Raw genomic sequence first — 10,000 nt, forward strand, 5'->3', positions numbered from 1 at the left:
CCATTCTTGCATCCAGAAAAGGCGCTCCATATACCCATGCCGACTCAGCAATCATCCTATATAATATCTTCCTCTGCTTCATATCGTATCCCCATTCTTTTCCCCATAACCTTTTTAACTTGTTCCACTTACGTACCACCTTCCCGCACAACTCCTCCACGTGTTTCTCAATTCTCATTCTTTCTCCCAATACAATCCCCAAATATTTATATTCTTGCACTGCCTTTATCCTTTCCTCTCCCATAACCACTCGTGGAGGCCTTTCCCTATTCAACTTCCCCTTTAGCAACATGACGGCTGATTTTTCTTTCGACACTTGTAGCTTATACAACCGTCCCCACTCATAAACAATCCCGGCCACTACCGTCCCCACCTCCTCCAACTGTCTTCTAGATTCTCCTCTTACTATAACACACAAGTCATCCATATAGGCCAAAGCCATAAAACCTCTCCTTTCCAACTCCTCTAACAGTAAATTAAACCCTACGCACCATAAATATGGCCCAAACACTGATCCTTGTGGACATCCCCTTTGCACACTCCTACAGACAGAGACCTCTCCTACTTTCGTATACAAAACTCGTTCCCTAAAATAATCCCTCAACCATTCATAATTACCCTTATCTATTCCCTTGTTTAATACCCTTACCCAAACCAGCGGCCACCACACATTATCGAAAGCTCCCTTTATATCGAAGAATACCCCTAAGACGTATCTCTCACTTGCTTGATTTACTATCTCGTCTAATTTGATCAATACGTCACTTACTGATACACCTACCCGACACCCAAACTGGTATTGGTGTTCCAATCTTCTCAATACTGTACTTATTCTATTAACCAAAATCCTCTCCAATATCTTCCCCAACACAGGTAATAGGCAAATTGGGCGGTACGCCCCTGGGTCATCCAAATCCTTATCCTGTTTACGCAACCATACCACTCGACCACGTTTCCACATTTTTGGAAACATACGCTTTCTTCTACATTCCTCCATAATCCATACCACTTCTCTCTTAATATGTTCCCATCCCATCACAACCATTTTAACCGTAATACCGTCATCCCCGGGAGCCTTATTTAATTTGAACTTACTAATCGCCGCCCACACTTCCTCCTCTTCCACCACCATATTTTCTCTCTCTTCCAAACCTCCTTCCAGCTCCACAACTTCCCTCCGGACTTCCTTTTGCCTCTCACTTTCCTCCAACATGACATCCTGAACCACGACTTTATCCATCAACACTTCCAACGTCTCATAAATACTTGAGGTATATCCACTACCTTTCCTTACCGATTGAACCACATCCCTACTCCCACATTTACCCATCACCATCTTGTATCCAAGACCCCACATATCTTTACTTTTCTCAAAAACAAACTTTTCCCAGCACTCTCTTTTGCCTTTTCTAATTAACTTTGCATACCTTCTCCTATATGCTTTAAACCTTTCACGTTTCCACTCCCTATCCTCTTCTCTCACCTCCCTCTGCATATCTCTTCTTTTCTCTGCTAACCTTTGCCTCATCTTCTCCATATCTTCAGTCCACCACACCTGTTTTCGTCGTTTTCTACGAAACCCTTTCCCACTCGCCTGCCGTGCCGCATCTAATATCTTATCTTGCAAAATTTCAATTTCCTCTTCCAAGTCACCACCAAGTTCCGACTCAGACCCACCCCCCAAGACCTCCACATACTTATTCCAACTTACTCTTTTCCTCTTTTCCCTTTCCTTAATTCGTTGCTGAAGAGTTACCTTAAACACTATCAATCTGTGATCACTTCCTATATCTACATCCACCACTTCCCAATTCCGTATCTTGCTACATATTTCCACTCCCCCCAACGTCACATCAATGTTGGTGGCCGCTCTCCCATTATCGAAAGTCGTTAAGGAACTTGGTCTATTTAACACTATTAAATTGCATACACTTAAGAATTCCTCCACCATTAACCCTTTTTCATCCGATCTTCCACTAAACCACATACCCGACTTAGCATTTACATCAGCGCCGACTAATGCCCACTTCCACCTGTCTCCAACACTCCTCTGTATATTCTCCAATCGCACTATGTGCTCTGCTGTTGGATCCGAGTACCGAAAGTACCCAGAGACCAACAACAGATGCGACTCCACCAACACCACAACCCAGCAGTCATCACACAAGACGCTATATTTAAAAATTCCCAAATCACCATTCAACACAATTATCGCCGCTAGGGGTCTCTCCGACTTATCATCCACTATCACCCGATCTCTTAGTCCGAAACCCTCGACTCTTCCCTTCCGCACATATGGCTCCTGGATCAATAATATATCCAACTTTCTCAGTTCAGCTTCCCGCCTTAATTCATCCGTAGCTAAACGCGCCCTACCAGTATTGACCTGTCCAACTCGCAACTCACTCACGCCAGATACTCCAAAGACACGCTCGCTACTCATACCTAGTCCTTTTTCGCTGTCTTCTCTTTAGCATCTCCACAACTGGACACCCACTCCACCAGGCAGGATGACCATCATTTTTGAAACCCATTCTTCTACAATTTGCACAATGAATTTCCCCCCTACTACATCCAGATACGTGATGGCCCTCTTCCCCACACCTTGCACATGTAACTCCTAGTCCACATGACCTCCCCATATGCCCCCACCCTTGACATTTATTGCACTTAACTAATCCCACGTACTCTACTACCCGACAGTAGATAGGGACAGAGGGAATCTCGTTAATCCATTCATGCGCGTCACTAATTAGATGACGAGGCATTTGGCTACCTTAAGAGAGTCATAGTTACTCCCGCCGTTTACCCGCGCTTGCTTGAATTTCTTCACTTTGACATTCAGAGCACTGGGCAGAAATCACATTGCGTCAACACCCGTTGGGGCCATCGCAATGCTTTGTTTTAATTAGACAGTCGGATTCCCCTTGTCCGTGCCAGTTCTGAGTTGACTGTTGAATGTCGGCCGAAGAGATCGTAAGCCAGGTCGACCAGCTAGCAAAAGCCAGCGGTAACCACACGGCTAACGACTCGCAGCAAGGAAGATCCGTGGGTGGCCAAGGCACGGGACCGAGCTCGGATCCAAAAGCGCAGAAACGCAATTTTCTCCTCGCCCAGGCCCGGCACGTTGACACCGCTCCACTTCCCGACCAAGCCCGGCACGACTCAGTCCTCAGAGCCAATCCTTATCCCGAAGTTACGGATCGGATTTGCCGACTTCCCTTACCTACATTATTCTATCGACTAGAGGCTATTGACCTTGGAGACCTGCTGCGGATATGGGTACGAGCCGGCGCGGGGTTCCTCGTGGCCCTCTCCCGGATTTTCAAGGTCCGTAGGGAAGATCCGGACACCGCCGTAACTGCGGTGCTCTTCGCGTTCCAAACCCTATCTCCCTGCTAGAGGTTTCCAGGGAACTCGAACGCTTATAGAGAAGAGACAACTCTCTCCGAATTTCCCTACGGCGTCTCCGGGTCTTGTCGGGTTACCCCGACGAGTTCTCAAATGAGAGCCCGATTTGGAACGGTTCCGCTGCCGGGTTCCGGAATAGGAACCGGATTCCCTTTCGCCCAGATAGCGCCAAACATTTAATAAAAAAAAATTATTTAACGGGCGCATATCGCTTCGGATTTCTCCTAGGGCTTAGGATCGACTGACTCTTGTGCAACAGCTGTTCACAAGAAACCCTTCTCCACATCAGTCCTCCAGGGCCTCGCTGGAGTATTTGCTACTACCACCAAGATCTGCACCAGCGACGGCTCCAGGCGGGCTCTCGCCCAGACCCTTCTGCGCTCATCGCCGCGGCCCTCTTACTCATCAAGACATAATGATGATATAGTAATAAACTTTGTAATTAACAATACTGCAGTCAAGACTACAACATTAATTAACACACAGCTTATTAATCATCTTTGTCATTGACGGCAGAGTATAGGCACGACGCTACAGCGCCATCCATTTTCAGGGCTAGTTGCTTCGGCAGGTGAGTTGTTACACACTCCTTAGCGGATTCCAACTTCCATGGCCACCGTCCTGCTGTCTTAAGCAACCAACGCCTTTCATGGTTTCACATGAGCGTCAATTTAGGCGCCTTAACTCTGCGTTTGGTTCATCCCACAGCGCCAGTTCTGCTTACCAAAATTGGCCCACTTGGCACTCTGATCCTATTCCCACGGCTTCACTTTTAAGAAAGCCGGGGATCTCATCTATTTGGAGTTTGAGAATAGGTTGAGGTCGTTTCGACCCCAATGCCTCTAATCATTCGCTCTACCGGATGAGACTCGTCTCAACCGAGTGCAAGCTATCCTGAGGGAAACTTCAGAGGGAACCAGCTACTAGATGGTTCGATTGGTCTTTCGCCCCTATACCCAGCTCCGACGATCGATTTGCACGTCAGAATCGCTGCGGACCTCCACCAGGGTTTCCCCTGGCTTCGTCCTGGCCAGGCATAGTTCACCATCTTTCGGGTATCAGCGTGTACGCTATAGGTGCGCATTGACTTGCAAAGCAAGAATCAAGCGCCCTGGGAATGCGGGAAAATCTTATACATTGCTGCACAATATTTTCCATCTTCCCTAAAGTAGAGAATGTAAAAATTTACAAAACTCCAACTCTTTACTTTCATTTTGCCTATGGGTTTATAGGCCCAATGACTTGCGTACACGCTAAACTCCTTGGTCCGTGTTTCAAGACGGGTCGGATAAGAGCCTGAACCTGAATCGCTGCCGACCGGTGATAATAAGCACAGTCCTAGGAACAGTTTACCAACAGTAGGCGGAATAGTTAACCGGTTAAAAATCCGAATTGAAACTATTTTTTACCAACCCACTTGCAAACAGCCATATTTTAGGACACTTTCCATTATATATATTTTTACATATATATAATTTCATGTGGCTCAACACCATAATTCGTTACTGTCAATTTTATCCAGTATATAAAACGGCTAAAACTGTTTTAAAGAAAATACCTTAACGGTATAACTTAGAACAGACATAATAGCCAAATACTTAGAATATTTATTGACAGGTCACAACGTCCTACTAAGGGAGAAGTGCGGTCCACCATTACCCTTGCTATTCAAATGAGAGCGACCAAACCCACTATCACAGCTGTTACACTGAATAGGGCGAGAGGCCATCTCAAATCATTTAAAAGTTGAGCAAATGGTAAGACGTGAATCTCCCCTTCCGGATATTCAGGTCTTTTCCGTTTACCCCTGAGCGGTTTCACGTACTCTTGAACTCTCTCTTCAAAGTTCTTTTCAACTTTCCCTCACGGTACTTGTTCGCTATCGGTCTCGTGGTTGTATTTAGCCTTAGATGGAGTTTACCACCTACTTAGGGCTGCACTCTCAAGCAACCCGACTCTAAGGAGAGGCCCACCCGAAATAGACATTTGCCAACAACGGGCCTGGCACCCTCTCGGGACCGTGGCCTCGTTCAAGATGGACTTGGGCGAAATGCACATATCTTGGGGTTAATTGAGCCCTCCCAAACACTACATTTCCCTAAAAGCAATGCTTTTGGGATTCAGTGCTGGGCTAATCCCTGTTCACTCGCAGCTACTAAGGGAATCCCTGTTGGTTTCTTTTCCACCGCTTACTAATATGCTTAAATTCAGCGGGGAATCCCACCTAATCTGAGGTCGAAATATTTTTTTAATTTTTTTTCTTTCCTTTCTTGCAAAAAATTACTTTGTTCTATAATTGCCTTTAATATAGTTAACATTAATAACAAATCTAATTACCTGGGATTTATAGTATAATTGAAAAAATTTCCATTTATTTATAAAATTTAGCAGCAAATTTACAAGTAAAACTTTATTAGTGGATCAAGTTTTTCTTTTTTTTTACAAATAGGGAATAGAAAAAAATTCGCCTAGACTATATCTAACTAGCGAAAATTTATTAAATTCTTTTCCCTTTGTAATTGTAAAAAAATTGAAACAAAGAAAAATTATCTTTTTTTCACCACTTAATACTTGCAATAAAATTATATTGCCACTAACCAGGTTATAGATTTTTAACATTATTGATTGTTTAAAAAACTATATTTACATTATAGAAAGCAATTTTTAAGTAATGACAAGAAAAAGGGAAAAAAAAAATAAATTATAAAGTATTTAAAAATGCTGAATTACTATAAAAAAGATGTGTACTTTTTATAGAAAAAAACAGGACATTTCATTTTTTTTCATATCCTTTTTCCTTTAAAAAAAAGTTATATAGCAAAAACCCCAATATACAAATATACTTTGTGTGTGAGAGGCTTGCTGCTACTACTAGTTTTAAAGAAAAAAAATAATGGGATGAAAAAAAAACTTGCGCGCACTATTTTTATATAAAAAATATATGCTAGCAATTATTTAACGACCCTCAGACAGGCGTGGCCCTTGGATAGAATCCCAGGGCCGCAATGTGCGTTCAAAATGTCGATGTTCATGTGTCCTGCAGTTCACATGACGACGCGCAGTTTGCTGCGTCTTTCATCGACCCACGAGCCGAGTGATCCGCCGCTCAGGGTAATAATTTTGTTTTAAAAAATAATTGAAACTTTTCTTTTTTTATAAATTTTAATATTTAACCTTATAAGGTTAATATTAAAAAATAAATTATTAACTTTCACGCAAATATGGTTGGAAAATTAAATCTACCATAAATGCAAGAACTAAATAATTTTTTTTCTTTATTAATGATCCTTCCGCAGGTTCACCTACGGAAACCTTGTTACGACTTTTACTTCCTCTAAATGATCAAGTTTGGTCATCTTTCCAGCGTACATCAATACCAACAAAGTTAATAAAGAATAACCGCCAGTCCGAAGACCTCACTAAATCATTCAATCGGTAGTAGCGACGGGCGGTGTGTACAAAGGGCAGGGACGTAATCAACGCGAGCTTATGACTCGCGCTTACTGGGAATTCCTCGTTCATGGGGAACAATTGCAAGCCCCAATTCCTAGCACGAAGGAGGTTCAGCGGGTTACCCGGGCCTTTCGGCCAGGGAAGTACACGCTGATTCCTTCAGTGTAGCGCGCGTGCGGCCCAGGACATCTAAGGGCATCACAGACCTGTTATTGCTCAATCTCGTGCGGCTGTAAGCCGCCTGTCCCTTTAAGAAGAATAAGTGTCGCCGGTAGCATTGATACCGGTATCGTCTAGTTAATAGGCTAGAGTCTCGTTCGTTATCGGAATTAACCAGACAAATCGATCCACCAACTAAGAACGGCCATGCACCACTACCCACTGAATCAAGAAAGAGCTATCAATCTGTCAATCCTTCCAATGTCCTGGCCTGGTGAGGTTTCCCGTGTTGAGTCAAATTAAGCCGCAGGCTCCACTCCTGGTGGTGCCCTTCCGTCAATTCCTTTAAGTTTCAGCTTTGCAACCATACTTCCCCCGGAACCCAAAAGCTTTGGTTTCCCGGGTAGAAGCTCCCCGCCGAGTCATTAAAGGAACATCGGCGGATCGCTGGCTGGCATCGTTTATGGTTAGAACTAGGGCGGTATCTAATCGCCTTCGAACCTCTAACTTTCGTTCTTGATCAATTAAGACATACTTGGCAAATGCTTTCGCTCTAGTGCGTCTTGCGACGATCCAAGAATTTCACCTCTAACGTCGCAATACGAATGCCCCCGCCAGTCCACATTGATCATTACCTCATATTCCTAAAACCAACAAAATAGAACCGAGGTCCTGTTTTATCATTCCATGCACCACTATTCAGGCAGATATTTCAGCCTGCTTTAAGCACTCTAATTTGTTCAAAGTGAACGTGTCGGCCTACCTCGACACTCGTTTAAGAGCACCGAAGTAGGAGAGATCGGCCAACAAAAGTACACACGACGCTAACATCGGCCTTTAAAAGCCTAATGCAGCATCGTGGACCCTGTTCACCACCGACAGGACATGCCGCGAACATGCCAGTTACACCGACAGGCGGCGAACCGACAGCGCGGCACGCAGAACCAACTACGAGCTTTTTAACCGCAACAACTTTAATATACGCTATTGGAGCTGGAATTACCGCGGCTGCTGGCACCAGACTTGCCCTCCAATGGATCCTTGTTAAAGGATTTAAAGTGTACTCATTCCGATTACGGGGCCTCAATAGAGTCCCGTATCGTTATTTTTTGTCACTACCTCCCCGTGCCGGGAGTGGGTAATTTGCGTGCCTGCTGCCTTCCTTGGATGTGGTAGCCGTTTCTCAGGCTCCCTCTCCGGAATCGAACCCTGATTCCCCGTTACCCGTGAGGGCCATGGTAGACACAGAGTCTACCATCGACAGCTGATAAGTCAGGCGTTTGAAAGAGATGTCGTCAGTACGGTGACTGTACGATCACAAGTGTTATCTAGATTCACCAAAACAACGCCCAGACAAGCCGGGCGAATGGTTTTGATCTAATAAAAGCGTCCTTTCCATTTCTGGTCCGGACTTAGTTGCATGTATTAGCTCTAGAATTACCACAGTTATCCACGTACGAAACGTGAAAACTCTAGTAAATTAAAACTGGTTTACTGAGCCCTTTGCGGTTTCACTTTAATTTAGTATGTACTGACACTTGCATGGCTTAAGCTTTGAGACAAGCATATGACTACTGGCAGGATCAACCAGAGAGTTTTTAAATCCTCCTTTAGAGAACATATAAAAACAATCTTGAAGATTTTTCTTTTATTATAGTTTTAAATTTTGCTAATAAAAAATAAAACATTTATAATAAAAGTTTGTTTTCGATTACAAATAATGATAAATTTTTTTATGAGGAAAAAAATATTCCCCACAAAATACAAGACTATTCAACTTTTTGTTTCCTTTTTCCAAATTTAGCATTATTGCGAAAAATAAAATTTTCTTACTTTAAAAATAAAAATTAGTTTTATTAACAAAATCTTTCTAACTTTAAAATATTATATGTAATATATATAAAGAAGAAAATTTGTCGCCAAACTATTTTTTATATTATAGGTAACCAGTTTGCCGCTATATATTTTCTATGTGAATGTTGCAAAGAACAAACACACAACGGCTATAGCTGTAACACAAATTATACTAGCAATAATAAAAATTAAAAGTAGTAGGTAATAGAATTTCTACCTGCTTGCTGTAAGCAACAACAACACATAAGCAGGTAGAATGCACCATTCTTAAACATATAACTATCTAAACTAGTTTACCATGTATATATATTTTTTGAAAATATATATCGTACATATAATCTTTTACACACGTTTGTATATACAAATACTTGAAAAGAACATATTAAAATATATATGTAATCTCATCAAAATTATATAAATTTTTTTAAAAAAGAAATAAAATTCTAAAAGTATACATTCTAATGTATACATTGTAGTTTTAAAAAACGAATATATCTGTTAGTTTACAATGTATACTTTTAATAATTATTAATTTGGATGTGTGTGTTATTTAGGCTTTATTTTCTTTTAAATTCTTAATTTTTAAAAATCTACATTTTATACTTCTATTGATAATTTTGTCTGTCTGTCTGAAATTCTAATGTATACATTGTACGTTTAAAAATTTTTTTTTAAAGTTAATTTACAATGCATACTTTTGTATTTACAAGTTCACTTTTACAATGTACACTTTTATTATATATTTTTTAGTTTTTTTTTTTTTTTTTATCTACTTTACAATGTATACTTTTATTGCTAAATTTGTCTAAAAGTATACATTCAAATGGTATACATTGTACGTTTAAATAAATAATTTTCTTGTTAGTTTACAATGTATACTTTTAAAAAAATAATAATAATAATCACTTTTAATCGAGTGTTTAAAAGTTTACTTTTACAATGTATTATATATATTTTGTGTAATTTAAATTTTTTAAAAATTTATTTTACACTGTATACTTTTATTGCTAAATTTGTTTTTAAAGTATACATTGTACGTTTGAATAAATAACTTTCTTGTTAGTTTACAATGTATACTTTTAAAAAAATAATAATAATAATCACTTTTAATCGAGTGTTTAAA

General features: G+C 40.9%; 1 long non-coding RNA gene, 2 other non-coding genes and 1 pseudogene across 3 annotated transcripts in view; 1 reads left to right on the top strand and 3 right to left on the bottom strand.

Moving 5' to 3' along the window:
* The window catches only part of LOC141462081 (uncharacterized), a 7,632-nt gene extending 2,947 nt beyond the window's left edge, over nucleotides 1-4,685 (top strand). The window contains exon 2 of the long non-coding RNA XR_012463100.1: nucleotides 2,704-4,685. This is a non-coding gene — a long non-coding RNA (uncharacterized lncRNA). The remainder of the gene's footprint in view (nucleotides 1-2,703) is intronic.
* On the bottom strand, nucleotides 2,674-5,649 carry LOC141462105 (large subunit ribosomal RNA; annotated as a pseudogene).
* A 721-nt stretch (nucleotides 5,650-6,370) lies between these two features.
* Nucleotides 6,371-6,525, bottom strand: LOC141462096 (5.8S ribosomal RNA). Its single transcript, XR_012463103.1, has one exon. It is a non-coding gene; the product is annotated as a 5.8S ribosomal RNA (ribosomal RNA).
* A 165-nt stretch (nucleotides 6,526-6,690) lies between these two features.
* LOC141462102 (small subunit ribosomal RNA) lies at nucleotides 6,691-8,617 on the bottom strand. Its single transcript, XR_012463105.1, has one exon. It is a non-coding gene; the product is annotated as a small subunit ribosomal RNA (ribosomal RNA).
* Between the last annotated feature and the right edge of the window lie 1,383 nt (nucleotides 8,618-10,000).

The sequence above is a fragment of the Rhodnius prolixus genome, unplaced genomic scaffold, assembly GCF_049639745.1.
Source record: "Rhodnius prolixus isolate KJV_2025 unplaced genomic scaffold, Rpr scaffold_12, whole genome shotgun sequence".
Taxonomy (NCBI): domain Eukaryota; kingdom Metazoa; phylum Arthropoda; class Insecta; order Hemiptera; family Reduviidae; genus Rhodnius; species Rhodnius prolixus.